A 20,161-nucleotide genomic window follows, 5' to 3' on the forward strand; every position below is an offset into this window, starting at 1 on the left:
GTCAAAAGAGCTTGCTGGGTGGCAACGTGGTTTATAAAGAATTTCAACTGAATATCTTCTAGAACCTTTGGGACACAGTGGCCTTTCTCGAGCCCACCCTTCTGACTGACCACCATTTTATGTATCAAGATGGACGAAGGGTGAAGAGGTCGTTAGGCATTGCAAACTGGACCCGTTGCCGTCTCAGCACTTTGTCATGTTTACCCCAGCGCCCATGCTGACACCGACTTGCAGGAATTAGAAACAGTTTCTCGCTCCCCGCCTATATCCCGTAGTCAGAAGCCTGCCTGTTCGATTGCCTTCTCTGCAGAAAGGACCTGCTTCCCAGACCTAATCCCTGTCCTCCTCCTCCTAGGCAGCAACCGCCCTCCCCGCCCCATCTCCCCTTCCCGGGTTCCTGCAGCCCACCATTTCCAGCTCCAAAATGGACGGAGGGTGGAAGATATTGGAACGGAGGCCTAGATTCACTGCAGAGTCGTCATCCCCAATACAGGGTCACTAGTTGCGCCCCTCTCCCGTCGCCCTGCAGGAATCAGGCTATTTCCTTGCCATCCGCTTCTCTGGTCCTTCCAGACATCGTCTAATCGCCTACCTAGGAGATCCTAGCTGGTACCCATTCTCATCCCCCGGTCCCTCTACCTGTCCTCCCACTAAGCCCTCCATTTCTTCCACCAAACGGGTGGGCGACAGGGAAGAAGTAGAGAGATCCCAGTCCTGGACCCGCTCTGATCTTTGCCCTCTGCTACCCCCACCCCACTCAGCACTCACCACCCTGCCACAGATCGGGTCTGCGTTTACAACTTCCTGCCCCCTTGGGCTACTGCCTCGCCCGCCTTCAGGGCAATAGCGAGCAACCGTACAATCACAAGTGACCACCGACTCCTACTAGGTGGAAAAACGAATCTACGCGTACGTAGGCTGTAGGTCCCGTAGGGCCACGTCACTGTGAGTTCAGAACCCCAGTTATGGTTCATACCTGCACTGCTGCAGGAGTTGGGAGGCGGGAGCATGGGCGGGGCCACCTTTCGCCTCACTCCCTCCATCTCCTCAAAAAAGCCACAGGTTATTGCCCCCACCCCCACTTCCCCCTTTTTTCCCTAAATTATTTAGCAATCTTAGAGACCAAATGGGTCATAATATTTTGTAGATTGTATTTGCTTTCCCCTGATTTCAGCTGGAGCTTTTAGAGAATTGCTTCTTCCTCTTCTATACCATTAAACGCCCACTTCTCTCCCTTCCACTCCCCAGCAAGACCAGACCAAAATTTCCCAATCCTGTCCCGCTAATCAGACAGGAGCCTGGGTAGGGGAGGGTACGAGAATAGGAAGTCTGGAAATTAGGAAGCGACTTAAAAAAAAAAACTTTCACTTTAATTATTTCCTTCCTGTTAATTTATTATTTTTTTTGAAGGGAGAGAATGATTTTGTTTTGTTTCCCATTAGCATGCATTCATTTTTGGGGTTGTTATAATGAATCTATATAATTATTTTCACTTGAAAAATAGGACTCACGTCGTAAAAACTTGGCGTCTGCTTCTGCTGCTGAACCATCCTATAAATATAGATCCTCCAGACGGCACCCCTGCCCCCTTTTAAGGAATTTGAAATTTAAACCTAAACTGGTGGTTCCCATCCTTTTATGAGGTGAAACAGTGTGTCTAATATAGTCTTGCTGGGGGATTTTAAGATCTTGACAGCCTGTAGCAAATGTATGATCTTCTCTATATTAGTGCAACTTGACTTTACAAGACACTTGGCATGGCCTCTAAACCAGAAAAACACTCAGGTCTTCCAACAATTCACAGCAATAATTTGGGAAAATTATGATGACAGATAAAAAGTATGGTGAAGCTACAATATTAAAATAATATTATGCCAGAATAAATATAGAACAAGCGAAACAGAGGAGAAAGTCAATTGTACAACCCAAATATGGAGAAATATTAGTAATCTGATTGAAATACTTTGAATTTGTGGGTAGAGGTTAGATTACTGAAGAAGTGTTGCAGGGATAATTGCTTAGCTATTTGGAAAAAGACTGAAGTGATTTTTCCTGTTGTACACTTAAATACAAAACTATATGTTTAGATAAGAAGACATAAAACCATTAAAAACAGTATATAACATGTTGATTTGCATATGACCTTAGGATGAAAAGATGCATTAAAAATACAGCACCAGAGACAGAGCCAAAAGGCAACTGGCCCAATCCTGCTGGGGATTCACTAAGTCTGTTTTTTATTTCTTTAAAAATATTTTCAGGTTAGTAACAAATTAACCACCCAACCTGTTTTTAATATCTCAACAGTTTTCAAATTATCAAAATTTAATCTCCCCAATTGATTCATATTGGTATTATTTCCATATATGTGGTTACTAGTATTATTTCAATAAATGTATATATACAGATTGCCCTCCAACACCCTCACCAACATAGGTCATAATCAATTATATTAACTTATAAAATATTTGAATCATATAAAATAATAAAAATATAGCATACACCCATGTTTTTATACTATATATAATTTGAAAATACATATAAACACATATATATGCATATAAACACATACTGACTTATTTTGTATCTTCAAAATAGGTTTAAACACACAACTTGCTTTTTTCACAAATCATGTTTTTGAAATTTATCTGTTGATATATATATATAGAGATATATATATAGAGAGAGAGCTAGATATAGGACATTTATTTTTGCAACAGTATAGTATTCCATTGTATAGTTCTATTGTAATTCACATTTTGTTTTCCTGTTGATGCACATTGAGATTTTTCTTCTGTTACAAGTATAGTTTCAGTGAATGTCCTTGTGCATGGCTCCTTTGCACTTCCTTTACTTGAACAGCAAAATTTTGTTTTTGTTCTGTTTTAGTTTTTTTTAATGTAAGCCTGATCTGTTAGGATTTCTCAAATCTGCCCTTTTCTGGATGGCATCTTACATATGTAAATAACACCTAGATACACAGGTTCATCTTCTGGAGGTTTTAATTTAGTAGGCCTGGGACAGGACATGAGAGTTTGTAAGTGCTCCAGGTAATTTATAAGATGAGGTAAGTGTAGGAAACACTGATGCATTTTTAAAAATTATATCATTAATTTGCTGATTTATTTTCTTTAATTAAGAAAGTATAGTCAACATTTATTCTTAAATATCTTTACTGTCTTAATGATTGGGTTTAAAAAAATAAAAACAGATGCCTACCATGTAGAAAGTAAATGGGTTTGCTCTACATTCTTTTAGAAATATTATTTTGTATACATTTATGTATAGGAATGCTTTCTTAGCTCAAACAAGGATGAAATAATAATTAAAATTATTCTTTAATATATAGGATATTACATAATTCCTACACAAAATAGCATTTAAAAACAAAATTCTAGGTTGGAGGGAAAAGTTTCAAATACATTTCCTTAAATTTTCTGTACAAGCAAACAATCTATATTGGTAAACCCTGAAATTGGTTCACACACACACACACACACTCACATACACAATCTTCATTGACAAGTAATTTCTTTTTTTTCTGTTTCCAAGTCTCTGCGTTCTTTTTAAAATATGTTTAATTTTAAATATTGAGTTGTTTTTCAAAATAAAGCAATCCATCCAGTTTGGTGTATATTATGGGATATCATTTTCTATGCATATACTTATGTAAAGGAAAACGTTATTAAATCAGGGAAGAATTATATTATAAATGTAAGTTTCTCCTTTAAGAATAGTATGGAGTGATGCTAAATAGCACGATGAAAGTTTGAAAAAAAACAAAAGTTAAATTCACTACATTTTCCCAATTTACTCAGCACACAAAACTATTCACTGCTCAACTTCTTTTTTTAAAATACAAATCCAATTTCTTTCTAATGCTGAAAGTTATAAAAATTTCGTGCTCATAAAGATTATTTGTCCTTTTGTTATTTCAATTGCTTTAAAACATTTGAAACACTATACTACAGCATGAGTCATATAGAAATGACTAGTGCGAAAATTATTGTTTTAAAAATTCCATCAGCTAATGTAAAAAATGTGGCAAATAAGACTGTAGATTTGCTAATGTGAAATCAATATTGCTTACTTGGCATAAGCACAACTTTTTCATGCTGCATTATCTGTTAGCCATTGCTGGGTTTAGTTTGTTATTATTTTATTTGGGATTTTGCATTAATATAACCGAGATTGGCTAGTAACATTGCCTCTTTACAATGTCCATGTCTGGAATACCTTTAATATAGTTAAAATTTTCTGTACCTCCCTGTGACAGTTGAAAAAGTTATATTTTTCCAGGAATTTAACCATTTAATCTTATTTCCATATTTTGGCATATTTTTTTCATAATACTTTTTTACCTCTTAAATCTTTGCTATAACTGCAAGCATGACTTCTTCATTCTAAAAGTGGATAATCTGTGCCTCCTCTCTAATTTTCTTGACCCATGCCAGTGTTTTCTTTATTATCTTATCTCTCTAATGTGCTGGCATCAAGCATTTTTGTTGAATCTGCATATGTTATCAGTTATATTAATTTCTGCTCTTATTTTTATTATTTTTCCTCAACAATATGAAAAGACATAAGACATTTTATTATGAAATGAGGAATAAACACTGTTCTGATCAACAGTTGTTTTTATTTTCTAACTTTTATTCTTGAATACAATGGATATTCAAATATTTAACACATTCATTTGTCTGGAAGAGACCTGCAGCTTGGCAATGTTGGTATATTTAGCCAAATTCATTATGTCCATTTAATTCCAGTGTTGCAATATCAGAATATTAAGGAAAACAGAATTGAAGCACTGAAGTAATAGAATCTCTATTATAAATATATATGAACTTCACTTAAGAGAAGAGCATACAACAAACCCACAGTCAACATCATACTTAACAGTGAAAAGCTGAAAGTTTTTCCTCTAAGATCAGGAACAAGACAAGGATGCCCACTCTCCCAGCTTTTACTCAACATAGTACTGGAGGTCCTAGTCATGGCAAAGAGACAACACAAAGAAATAAAAGGCATCCAGATTGGTAAAGAAGAAGTCAAACTGTCACTATTTGCAGATGAGATGATATTGTACATAAAGAACCCTAAAGACTCCACTCCAAAACTACTAGAACTAATATCTGAATTCAGCAAAGTTGCAGATACAAAATTAGTACACAGAAATCTGTTGCATTCCTATAAACTAACAATGAACTAACAGAAAGAGAAATTAGGAAAACAATTCCATTCACAATTGCATCAAATAGAATAAAATACCTAAGAACAAACCTAACCAAGAAGGTGGAATATCTATACCCTGAAAACTACAAGACACTCATGAGAGAAAGAAGACAACAATAAATGGAAATACATACCATGCTCATGGATAGGAAGAATTAATATTGTCAAAATGGCCACTCTGCCTAAAGCAATCTACAGATTCAATGCAATCCCTATCAAAATAGCAATGGCATTCTTCAATGAACTAGAACAAATAGTTCTAAAATTCATATGGAACCACAAAAGGCTCTGAATAGCCAAACTAACCTGAGAAGGAAGAATAAACCTGGGAGGATTATGCTCCCCAACTTCAAGTTCTACTACAAAGCCATAGTAATCAAGAAAATTTGGTACTGGCACAAGAATAGACCTCTAGATCAATGGAACAGACTAGACAGCCCAGATATAAACCCAAGCATATATGGTGAATTAATGGATTATAAAGTAGCCATGAATATACAGTGGAGAAATGACAGCCTCTTCAACAACTGGTGTAGGCAAAACTGGACAGCTACATGTAAGAGAATGAAACTGGATTACTGTCTAATTCCGTACACAAAAGTGAACTCAAAATGGATCAAAGACCTGAATGTAAGTCATAAAACCATAAAACTCTTAGAGAAAACATAGGCAAAAATCTCATGAATGTAAACATGAGCAACTTTTTCCTGAACACATCTCCTCGGGCAAGGGAAACAAAAGCAAAAATGAGCAAATGGGACTACATCAAACTAAAAATCTTCTGTACAGCAAAGGACACCATCAGTAGAACAAAAAGTCATCTTACAGTATGGGAGAATATATTCCTAAATAATATATCTAACAAGGGGTTAACATCTGAAATATACAAAGAGCTCACATGCCTCAACATGCAAAAAGCAAATAACCCAATTAAAAAATGGGCAGAGGATACGAACAGACATTTCTCCAAAGAAGAAGTTCAGATGGCCAACAGGCACATCAAAAGATACTCCACATTACTAATTATAAGGGAAATGCAAATTAAAACCACAATGAGATATCACCTCACACCAGTTAGGATCGCCAACATCCAAAAGACAAGCAACATCAAATACTGGCGATGATGCAGAGAAAGGGCAACCCCCCTACACTGCTGGTGGGAATGTAAATTAGTTCAACTAGCTCAACTAGTGTGGAAAGCAATATGGAGTTCTTCAAAAAAGTAAAAATAGAAATAACATTTGACCATGGAATTCCATTCCTAGGAATTTACCTGAAGAAAACAAGATCCCTGATTCAAAAAGACATGTGCACCCCTATGTTTATTGCAGCACAATTTACAATAGCTAAGAAATGGAAGCAACCTAAGTGTCCATCAGTAGATGAATGAATAAAGAAGATATGGTACATACACACAATGGAATATTATTCAGCCATAAGAAGAAAACAAATCCTAACATTTGCAGCAAATATGGATGGAGCTTGAGGGGTTTATGCTCAGTGAAATAAGCCAGGCAGAAAAAGAACTACCAAATGATTTCCCTCATTTGTGGAGTATAACAAAGAAGCAAAACTTAAGGAATAAAATAGCAGCAGACTCACAGACTCCAAGAAGGGACTAGCGGTTACCAAAGAAGAGTGGTTTGGGAGGGTGGGTGGGGAGGGAGGGTGAAGGGGATTGAGGGGTATTATGATTGGCATGCATGGTGTGGGGGGTGTCATGGGGAAGACAGTATAGCACAGAGAAGACAAGTAGTGACTGTGGCATCTTACTATGCTGATGGTCAGTGACTGCAATGGGGTATGGGGGGGGTCTTGATAGTATGGATGAATGTAGTAACCACAATGTTTTTCATGTGAGAGTGTATATCAATGATATCTTAATTAGAAAATAAAATAGAAGAGAAAAAAGAATAGCATACAATGTAGAAAGTATAGAAAGACCATCAACTATGAAATCATACCTGTTGTTATTCAAACCCTGGCTCTGTCACCTACTGCCCCTGTGATTTTAGACAAGTGATCAATCTCTCTGCGTTTGAGTTCTGTCATGCAGTAGTCAGTGGTGATATGTTGACAAGTGTTTCCACTTCTCCCCTTTTCTAGGCACCTGGTAGAACTGTACTTCTTGCTTGAAGCCCTTTGGGTGGGGCTGTGTATGTGACTAATTCGGTCTAACTCTGGATGGGAATGATGTATGTTATTTTTGGGCCAGAACATATGGTTGCTGGCTTGAGACTGCCCCAGGCCCCTCCTCTCCTCAGGCACCATGACTGACAGTTTTCTAGATGGTGGCTGCTCTGTCAGTTTGGGTCTCTAAGTCATTCCAATAGGAATCACTCAGACTCATATCTGACTCATATCTCATCTGTTAACTAAAATAACATTCTTTCAGGACTTTTCTGAGAGTTAAGTGAGTTAACTTATACAATTAAGTTATCAGAGTGCTTGACGTATCATAGGGACTCAAACATTGCCCCTGGATTAGTAAATAATAAAAGCAAAACAGTTTTGAAAAGGTGTGCATTATTTTTATAAAATAAGAGGTATTGTAATTGCTTATCCTGACAAGTAAGTTGTATTCTGCTTTCAAGCATTGGACATTTTACTGCTATGTATAAGACATACTAATGACTTTTATTTATGTACTTGTTTTTTGCCACCATGAGGTCAGAAACATAATAAATTAAGAAACAGTAAGAAATATCATAATAAGAACAGATTATAATTATTATGAATATATAATTCATTGTTCTTAATAAACGAAGGCACAAGTTTTCAAAGTGCTTTTCATTTATTAGTTTAAAATTTTTTCTTACTTATTAGTTTATTAGTTTGAATAAGGATTCCCCAAATATTTTCTGAACAACACTAATAAGTCAAACACTCAGGGGGAAGAAGTTTTTCATTCCAAAATAAATTTAGAAAACTACCTTTCTCTATGCATATCATATGCATGTATATGTTATGTATAAGGATAAATATTCTGCTACATATAATATAAAATATTATAATGTGCATGAATATGGGCTCTCTAGACTGCAGTGACTCTTACATGTTGGAATGTCTTTAATGCAGTAGTGTGCTCGACCTAGCTCATACCACATTATGAGAACTGTTGTGTGCACCAATCTCTTCCTAACTCTTTGTTTAGGGATGTTATATTGGTATGTTTGAAATCATCCATGGTGGGAGTACTTATGCCATAGAAATTAACAAGCATTAAAAATCAAGAGACACCTGGTTGTTAAACATTTAACGCAGCACTACTGCTTATGAGCAACATCAAACTATGCCCTTGTGGGGTACATTCCAAGACCTCCAGTGGATGCCTGGAACCATAAGTATTACTGAAACCTATATATACTATATTTTTTCCTCTACACATGTAACTATGATAGGTTTGATTTATAAATTAGGCACAGTAAGAGATTGACAACTAACACTAAAGGAAAAATTATAACAATAAACTAATAAAAGTTATGTTATATAAAAACTTTATATGTTACATAAAAATATCTTATTGTACCATGCTCACCCTAATTCTTGTGATGATATCAGATGATAAAATGTTCAAGTGATGAGATGGAGTGAGGTGAATGACAGAGGCATTGTGATGTAGCTTTGGGCTACTATTGACCTTTTGACCATACATCAGGAAGACAGTCTGCTTGCAGACTGATTGACCATGGATAACTGAAACTTCAGAAAGTTTCCCCCACCGATATAGGAGAACTACTGGAAATACCAGTTTCTATTTGGGACAGGGATCTTCAAAGTTAGTATGTCTACTGCACCCAGCTGTTGTGACCTCATTTTCTCATTCTGAGGCTGTCATCTGATAAGAAAGGGAGCAAAGAAAGTAGTCCTTGTCAAAAGACTGGGTGGAGCCAAGATGGTGGCGTGAGTAGGACAGTGGAAATCTCCTCCCAAAAACATACATATTTTTGAAAATACAACAAATACAACTAATCCTAAAAGAGAAACCAGAAGACACAGATAGGACAACAGCCAGACTACATTCACACCTGTGAAAACCCAGCACCTCGCGAAGGGGGTAAGACACAAGCCACAGACCTGCAGGACCTTAGTGCCCCGCACCCCAGCTCCCAGCGGGAGGACAGGAGTCAGAATGGGGAGGGAGAGGGAGCCCAGGACTACTAAACACCCAGCCCTAGCCATCCGCATTAGAGCGCAGACACACAGTGCATGCGTGCGGTGCTGGATACTAGAGAAACAGTACATTAAGACCTTTGAGCGGGTCCTGAAGCCGGCGCCCCTGTGACAAAGAAAAGTGAGTGCTTTTCGAAAGTCTTAAAGGGGCAGGGACCCCACAACTGGATGGAAGCATCCCGGGTCACAGTCCAGCAGCTGGAAATTCCAGGGAACTCTGGGTGCACTAACCCCCTGGGCAACAGCTCTGAGACCCTTCACAGAGGTAAACAGCCAAACAGCCCCCCATCTATTACCCCTCCGGGACCCTGCCATAGCAGAGTGACAGCCTGAAGCTGGCCACGCCCACAGCAAGGGAGCTTCCTCCATAACCACCGGGCAAGATACAGAGACCCAGTCTACACACAATTGCCCAACACAAGCCACTAGGGGTCGCAGTTGTTCCAGTAAAGAAAGGCCAGGAGCAATTGGAAAAAGTCTAGGCTGTCCCAGCTGACAGATGCGTCAATAGCATACCACTGCACCTATCAACATAAAAAGGCAAAAAAAATTTGATCCAGACAAGACTAACCCAGACAGCTTCAACATCTTCTACATCTTCCCCTGAGAAGGAACCTGAAGAGATAGATTTAACGAGTCTTCCTAAAAAAGAATTCAAAACAAAAGTCATAACCATGCTGGTGGACTTGCATAGAAATATGCAAGAACTAAGGAGGGAGAATACAGAAATAAAACAATCTCTGGAACGACTTCAAAGCAGAATGGACGAGATGCAAGAGACATTAATGGACTAGAAAACAGAGAACAGGAACAGAGAAGCTGATACAGAGAGAGATAAAACGATCTCCAGGAATGAAAGAATTTTAACAGAACTGTGTGACCAATCGAAATGGAACAATATCTGCATTGTAGGGGTACCAGAAGAAGAAGAGAGAGAAAAAGGGATAGAAAGTGTCTTTGAAGAAATAATTGCTGAAAACTTCCCCAAACTAGGGGAGGAAGTGGCCTCTCAGACCACAGAGGTACACAGAACTCCCATGACAAGGGATCCAAGGAGGGTAACACCAAGACACATAATAATTAAAATGGCAAAGATCAAAGACAAGAAAGGTCACCTACAAAGGAAAACCCATCAGGCTATCATCAGACTTCTCAACAGAAACCCTACAGGCCAGAAGAGAATGGCATGATATACATAATGCAATGAAACAGAAGGGCCTCAAAACAAGAATACTGTATCCAGCACGATTATCATTTGAATATGAAAGAGGGATTAAACAATTCCCAGACAAGCAAAAGTTGAGGGAATTTGCCTCCCACAAACCACCTCTACAGGGCATCTTACAGGGACTGCTTTAGATGGGCGCACTCCTAAAAAGAACACAGAACAAAACACCCAACATATGAAGAAGGGAGAAGAAGGAATAAGAAGGGAGAGAAATAAAGAATCATCAGACCGTGTTTATAATAGCTCAATAAGCAAGTTAAGTTAGACAGTAAGATAGTAAAAAAGCTATCCTTGAACCTTTGGTAACCACAAACTTAAAGACTGCAAAGGCAATAAGTACATACCTTTCAATAATCACCCCAAATGTAAATGGACTGAATGCACCAATCAAAAGACACAGAGCAATAGAATGGATAAAAAAGCAAGACCCATCCATATGCTGCTTACAAGAGACTCACCTCAAACCTAAAGACATGCACAGACTGATAGTCAAGGGATGGAAAAAGATATTTCATGCAAACAACAGAGAGAAAAAAGCAAGGGTTGCAATACTAGTATCAGACAAAATAGACTTCAAAATAAAGAAAGTAACAAAAGATAAAGAAGGACATTACATAATGATAAAGGGCTCACTCCAACAAGAGCATATAACAATTATAAATATATATGCACCCAATACAGGAGCACCAACATATGTGAAACAAATACTAACAGAAATAAAGGAGGAAATAGAATGCAATGCATTCATTTTGGGAGACTTCAATACACCACTCACTCCAAAGGAGAGATCCACCAGAGAGAAAATAAGTAAGGACACAGAGGCACTGAACAACACACTAGAACAGATGGACCTAACAGACATCTACAGAACTCTACACCCAAAAGCAGCAGAATACGCATTCTTCTCAAGTACACATGGAACATTCTCCAGAATAGACCACAATCTAGACCACAAAAAGAGCCTCAGTAAATTCAAAAAGATTGAAATTCTACCAACCAACTTTTCAGACCACAAAGGTATAGAACTAGAAATAAATTGTGCAAAATAACCCAAAAAAGGCTCACAAACACATGGAGGCTTAACAACATGCTCCTAAATAATCAATGAATCAATGACAAAATTAAAATAGAGATTAAGCAATATATGGAGATAAATGACAACAACAGCAGAAAGCCCCAACTACTGTGGGATGCAGTGAAGGCAGTTCTGAGAGAAAAGTATATAGCAATCCAGGCCTATTTAAAGGAGGAAGAACAATCCCAAATGAAGAATCTAAAGTCACAATTATTGAAATTACAAAAAGAAGAACAAATGAGGCCCAAAGTCAGCAGAAGGAGGGACATAGTAAAGATAAGAGAAGAAATAAATAAAATTGAGAAGAATAAAACAATAGAAAAAATTAATGAAACCAAGAGCTGGTTCTTTGAGAAAATAAACAAAATAGATAAGCCCCTAGCCAGACTTATTAAGAGAAAAAGAGAATCTACACACATAAAGATAATCAGAAATGAGAAAGGAAAAATAACTATGGACACTACAGAAATACAAAGAATTATCGGAGTATACTATGAAAATCTATATGCTAAGAAAATGGATAACCTAGAAGAAATGGACAACATTCTAGAAAAATACAACCTTCTAAGACTGACCAAGGAAGAAACAGAAAATCTAGACAGAACAATTAACAGCAAAAAATTGAATTGGTAATCAAAAAACTACCCAGGAACAAAACCCCCAGCCAGATGAATTCACCACTGAATTTTATCAGACATATACAGAAGACATAATACCCATTCTCCTTAAAGTTTTCCAAAATTTAGAGGAGGAGGGAATACTCCCAAACTCATTCTGTGAAGCCAGCATCGCTCTAGTAGGAAACCCAGGGAAGGACACCACAAAGAACGAAAAATACAGACCAATACCCCTGATGAACATAGATGAAAAAATACTCAACAAAATATTGGCAAACCGAAACCAAAATACACCATGATCAAGTGGTATTCATCTCAGAGATGCAAGGATGGTACAACATTCGAAAATCCATCAACATCATCTAAAACATCAACAATAAAAGGGACAAAAACCACATGATCATCTCCACAGATGCTGAAAAAGCATTTGACAAAATTCAACATCCATTCATAATAAAAACTCCCAGGTATAGAAGGCAAGTATCTCAACATAATAAAGTCCATATATGACAAACTCAGAGCCAACATTATGCTTAACAGTGGGAAGCTGAAAGCTTTTCCTTTAAGAATGGGAAGAAGACAAGGGTGCCCACTCTCCCAGGTTTTATTCAACATAGTACTGAAAGTCCTAGCCATGGCAATCAGACAACACAAAGAAATGCAAGGAATCCAGATTGGTATAGAAGAAGTTAAACTGTCACTATTTGCAGATGACATGATACTGTACATAAAAAACCCTAAAGACTTCACTCCTAAACTACTAGAACTGATATCAGAATACAGCAAAGTTGCAGGATACAAAATTAACACACAGAAATCTGTAGCTTTCCTATACGCTAACAATGAACTAATAGAAAGAGAAATCAGGAAAACAACTCCATTCATGATTGCATCAAAAAGAATAAAACACCTAGAAATAAACCTAACCAAAGAAGTAAAAGATCTATACCCTGAAAATTACAAGTCACTCTTAAGAGAAAGTAAAGGGGACACTAACAAATGGAAACTCATCCCATGCTCATGGCTAGGAAGACTTAATATCGTCAAAATGGCCATCCTGCCCAAAGCAATATACAGATTTGATGCAATCCCTATCAAATTACCAGCAACATTCTTCAATGAACTGGAACAAATAGTTCAAAAATTCATATGGAAACACCAAAGACCCCGAATAGCCAAAGCAATCCTGAAAAAGAAGAATAAAGTAGGGGGGATCTCACTCCCCAACTTCAAGCTCTACTACAAAGCCATAGTAATCAAGACAATTTTGTACTGTCACAAGAACAGAGCTACAGACCAGTGGAACAGATCAGAGACTCCAGACATTAACCCAAAGATATATGGTGAATTAATATTTGATAAAGGAGCCATGGACATACAATGGGGAAATGACAGTCTCTTCAACAGATGGTGCTGGCAAAACTGGACAGCTACATGTAAGAGAATGAAACTGGACCACTGTCTAACTCCATACACAAAAGTAAATTCAAAATGGATCAAAGACCTGAATGTAAGTCATGAAACCATAAAACTCTTAGAAAAAAACATAGGCAAAAATCTCTTAGACACAAACATGAGTGACCTCTTCTTGAACATATCTCCCTGGGCAAGGAAAACAACAGCAAAAATGAACAAGTGGGACCATATTAAGCTGAAAAGCTTCTGTACAGCAAAGGACACCATCAATAGAACAAAAAGGTACCCTACAGTATGGGAGAATATATTTGTAAATGACAGATCTGACAAAGGCTTGACATTCAAAATATATAAAGAGCTCACCCACCTCAACAAACAAAAAACAAATTATCCAATTAAAAAATGGGCAGAGGAGAGGCAGAGCCAGGATGGCAGCGTGAGTAGAGCAGCGGAAATCTCCTCCCAAAACCACATATATCCATGAAAATATAACAAAGACAACTCTTCGTAAAATAGAGACCAGAGGACACAGGACAACATCCAGACCACATTCACACCTGCGAGAACCCAGCGCCTCGCGAAGGGGGTAAGATAAAAGCACCGGCCCGGCGGGACCCAAGCGTCCCTCCCCACGGCTCCCGGCGGTTGGAGAGGAGTCAGCAAGGAGAGCTAGGGAGCCCAGGAATGCTGAACACCCAGCCCCAGCATTCCGGACCAGAGCACAGACACAGTGCATGGATGGGTTCCCGGATAGTAGGGAAACATGGTGGTGGGACCGGTGAGTGGGTGCCTGAGGCCGACGCTGGAGAACAAAGAAACGGAAGGGTTTTTTTTTTTTTTTTGGCGAGTGCTTTTTGGAAGCCTTAAAGGGACAGGGACCACAATACTAGGGAAACAGGGCAGCAAGACCAGTGAGGAGGTGCTTGAGACAGGCACCTGAGGACAAAGAAAATCGTGCGTTTTTCCCTTTTTAAAAAAAAATTATTTATTTAATTTTTTTTTCTTTTGTTGTTGCTGTTGTTGTTTTGGTTTGGAGAGTGCTTTTTGGAAGTCTTAAAGGGGCAGGACAGGACACTTAGACCAGAGGCAGGGAATCTGGGGATCTCTGGGGACTCTAACCCCCTGGGAAGCAGGGAACACAAAGGCCCCTTATGGAGATAAATAGCCTCCCAGCCACTCCCCAACCAACGGGGCTCCACGATTTTGGAGGAGCAGCCCCAGCCAGGCCATGCCCACAGCAACAGTGGAGATAAACTCCATAGCAACCGGGCAGGAAGCAGAAGCCTTGTCAGAGCACAGCTGCCAAGCACAAGCCACTAGAGGTCGCTATTCTCCCAGGAGAGGAAGGCCACAAACCAACAAGAAGGAAAGCTCTTCCAGCTGTCACTCATACCAGCTCTGCAAACTATCTCTATCAGCATGAAAAGGCAAAACTACAGGCAGACAAAGATCACAGAGACAACACCTGAGAAGGAGACAGACCTAACCAGTCCTCCTGAAAAAGAATTCAAAATAAAAATAAAAAACATGCTGACAGAGATGCAGAGAAAAATGCAAGAGCAATGGGATGAAGTCTGGAGGGAGATCACAGATGTCAGGAAGGAGATCACAGAAGTGAAACAAACCCTGGAAGGATTTAGAAGCAGAATGGATAAGATGCAAGAGGCCATTGAAGCAATAGAAACCAGAGAACAGGAACGTATACAAGCTGACATAGAGAGAGATAAAAGGATCTCCAGGAATGAAACAACACTAAGAGAACTATGTGAGCAATCCAAAAGTAATAATATTCGTATTATACGGGTACCAGAAGAAGAAGAAAAAGGAAAAGGGATAGAAAGTCTCTTTGAAGAAATAATTGCTGAAAACTTCCCCAAACTGGGGGAGGAAATAATCGAACAGACCATGGAATTACACAGAACCCCCAACAGAAAGGATCCAAGGAGGACAACACCAAGACACATAGTAATTAAAATGGCAAGGATCAAGGACAAGGAAAGAGTTTTAAAGGCAGCTAGAGAGAAAAAGGTCACCTATAAAGGAAAACCCATCAGGCTAACATCAGACTTCTCAACAGAAACCCTACAGGCCAGAAGAGAATGGCATGATATACTTAATGCAATGAAACAGAAGGGCCTTGAACCAAGGATACTGTATCCAGCACGACTATCATTTAAATATGATGGTGGGATTAAACAATTCCCAGACAAGCAAGAGCTGAGGCAATTTGCTTCCCACAAACCACCTCTACAGGGCATCTTACAGGGACTGCTCTAGATGGGAGCACCCCTAAAAAGAGCACAGAACAAAACACACAACATATGAAGAATGGAGGAGGAGGAATAAGAAGGGAGAGAAGAAAAGAATCTCCAGACAGTGTATATAACAGCTCAATAAGCGAGCTAAGTTAGGCAGTAAGATACTAAAGAAGCTAACCTTGAACCTTTGGTAACCACGAATCTAAAGCCTGCAATGGCAATAAGTACATATATCTCAATAGTCACCCTAAATGTAAATGGACTTAGTGCACCAATCAAAAGACACAGAGTAATAGAATGGATAAAAAAGCAAGACCCATCTATATGCTCCTTACAAGAAACTCACCGCAAACCCAAAGACAAGCACAGACCAAAAGTCAAGGGATGGAAAAACATATTTCAGGCAAACAACAGTGAGAAGAAAGCAGGGGTTGCGGTACTAATATCAGACAAAATAGACTTCAAAACAAAGAAAGTAACAAGAGATAAAGAAGGACACTACATAATGATAAAGGGCTCAGTCCAACAAGAGGATATAACCATTCTAAATATATATGCACCCAATACAGGAGCACCAGCATATGTGAAACAAATACTAACAGATCTAAAGAGGGAAATTGACTGTAATGCATTCATTTTAGGAGACTTCAATACACCACTCACCCCAAAGGATAGATCCACCGGGCAGAAAATAAGTAAGGACACACAGGCACTGAACAACACACTAGAACAGATGGACCTAAGAGACATCTATAGAACTCTACATCCAAAAGCAACAGGATATACATTCTTCTCAAGTGCACATGGAACATTCTCCAGAATAGACCACATACTAGCTCACAAAAAGAGCCTCAGTAAACTCAAAAATATTGAAATTCTACCAACCACTTTTTCAGACCACAAAGGTATGAAACTAGAAATAAATTCTACAAAGAAAACAAAAAGGCTCACAAACACATGGAGGCTTAACAACATGCATCTAAATAATCAATGGATCAATGAACAAATCAAAATAGAGATCAAGGAATATACAGAAGCAAATGACAACAACAACACAAAGCCCGAACTTCTGTGGGATGCAGCGAAAGCATTCCTAAGAGGAAAGTATGTAGCTATCCAGGTACACTTGAAGAAGGAAGAACAATCCCAAATGAATAGTCTAACATCACAATTATCGAAACTGGAAAAAGAAGAACAAATGAGGCCTAAAGTCAGCAGAAGGGGGGACATAATAAAGATCAGAGAAAAAATGAACAAAATTGAGAAAAATAAAACAATAGCAAAAATCAATTAGACCAAGAGCTGGATCTTTGAGAAAATAAACAAAATAGATAAGCCTCTAGCCAAACTTATTAAGAGAAAAAGGAATCAACACAAATCAACATAATCAGAAATGAGAATGGAAAAATCACAACAGACTCCACAGAAATACAAATAATTATGAAAGACTACTATGAAAACCTATATGCCAACAAGCTGGAAAACCTAGAAGAAATGGACAACTTTCTAGAAAAATACAACCTCCCAGGACTGACCAAGGAAGAAACACAAAAGTTAAACAAACCAATTACGAGCAAAGAAATTGAAACGGTAATCAAAAAACTATCCAAGAACAAAACACGGGGGCTGGACGGATTTACCTCAGAATTTTATCAGACACACAGAGAAGACATAATACCCATTCTCCTTAAAGTGTTCCAAAAAATGGAAGAGGAGGGAATACTCCCAAACTCATTCTATGAAGCCAACATCACCCTAATACCAAAACCAGGCAAAGACCCCACCAAAAAAGAAAATTACAGACCAATATCCCTGATGAATGTAGATGCAAAAATACTCAATAAAATACTAGCAAACAGAATTCAACAGTATATCAAAAGGATCATACACCATGACCAAGTGGGATTCATCCCAGGGATGCAAGGATGGTACAACATTTGAAAATCCATCAACATCATCCACCACATCAACAAAAAGAAAGACAAAAACCACATGATCATCTCTATAGATGCTGAAAAAGCATTTGACAAAATTCAACATCCATTCATGATAAAAACTCTCAGCAAAATGGGAATAGATAGCAAGTACCTCAGCATAATAAAGGCCATATATGATAAACCCACAGCCAACATTATACTGAACAGCGAGAAGCTGAAAACATTTCCTCTGAGATTGGGAACTAGACAGGGATGCCCACTCTCCCCACTGTTATTTAATATAGTACTGGAGGTCCTAGCCACGACAATCAGACAAAACAAAGAAATACAAGGAATCCAGATTGGTAAAGAAGAAGTTAAACTGTCACTATTTGCAGATGACATGATATTGTACATAAAAAACCCTAAAGACTCCACTCCAAAACTACTAGAACTGATATCAGAGTACAGCAAAGTTGCAGGATACAAAATTAACACACAGAAATCTGTAGCTTTCCTATACACTAACAATGAACCAATAGAAAGATAAATCAGGAAAACAATTCCATTCACAATTGCATCAAAAAGAATAAAATACCTAGGAATAGACCTAACCAAAGAAGTGAAAGACCTATACTCTGAAAACTACAAGTCACTCTTAAGAAAAATTAAAAGAGACACTAACAAATGGAAACTCATCCCATGCTCATGGCTAGGAAGAATTAATATCGTCAAAATGGCCATCCTGCCCAAAGTAATATACAGATTTGATGCAATCCCTCTCAAATTACGAGCAACATTCTTCAATGAACTGTAACAAATAATTCAAAAATTCATATGGAAACACCAAAGACCCCGAATAGCCAAAACAATCCTGAAAAAGAAGAATAAAGTGGGGGGGGATCTCACTCCCCAACTTCAAGCTCTACTACAAAGCCATTGTAATCAAGACGATTTTGTACTGGCACAAGAACAGAGCCACAGACCAGTGGAACAGATTAGAGACTCCAGAAATTAACCCAAACATATATGGTCAATTAATATTTGATAAAGGAGCCATGGACATACAATGGGGAAATGACAGTCTCTTCAACAGATGGTGCTGGAAAAACTGGACAGCTACATGTAGGAGAATGAAATTAGACCATTGTCTAATGCCATATACAAAGGTAAACTCAAAATGGATCAAAGACCTGAATGTAAGTCATGAAACCATTAAACTCTTGGAAAAAAACATAGGCAAAAACCTCTTAGACATAAACATGAGTGACGTCTTCTTGAATATATCTCCCTGGGCAAGGAAAACAACAGCAAAAATGAGCAAGTGGGACTATATTAAGCTGAAAAGCTTCTGTACAGAGAAAGACAGCATCAATAGAACAAAAAGGAACCCTACAGTATGGGAGAATATATTTGAAAATGACAGATCCGATAAAGGCTTGACGTCCAGGATATATAAAGAGCTCACAGGCCTCAACAAACAAAAAACAAATAACCCAATTAAAAAATGGGCAGAGGAACTGCACACGCAGTTCTCCAAAAAGGAAATACAGATGGCCAACAGACACATGAAAAGATGCTCCACATCGCTAATTATCAGAGAAATGCAAATTAAAACTGCAATGAGGTATCACCTCACACCAGTAAGGATGGCTGCCATCCAAAAGACAAACAACAACAAGTGTTGGCGAGGCTGTGGAGAAAGGGGAACCCTCGTACACTGCTGGTGGGAATGTAAATTAGTTCAACCATTGTGGAAAGCAGTATGGAGGCTCATCAAAATGCTCAAAAGAGACCTACCATTTGACCCAGGAATGCCACTCCTAGGAATTTACCCTAAGAATGCAGCAATCAAGTTTGAGAAAGACAGATGAACCCCTATGTTTATCGCAGCACTATTTACAATAGCCAAGAATTGGAAGCAACCTAAATGTCCATTGGTAGATGAATGGATAAAGAAGATGTGGCACATATACACAATGGAATACTACTCAGCCATAAGAAGTGGGAAAATCCTACCATTTGCACCAACATGGATGGAGCTAGAGGGTTTTATGCTCAGTGAAATAAGTCAGGCAGAGAAAGACAAGTACCAAATGATTTCACTCATCTGTGGAGTATAAGAACAAAGGAAAACTGAAGGAACAAAACAGCAGCAGAATCACAGAACCCAAGAATGGACTAACAGGTACCAAAGGGAAAGGGACTGGGGAGGATGGGTGGGTAGGGAGGGATAAGGGGAG

The sequence above is a fragment of the Manis javanica genome, chromosome X (genome assembly GCF_040802235.1).
Source record: "Manis javanica isolate MJ-LG chromosome X, MJ_LKY, whole genome shotgun sequence".
NCBI lineage: Eukaryota > Metazoa > Chordata > Mammalia > Pholidota > Manidae > Manis > Manis javanica.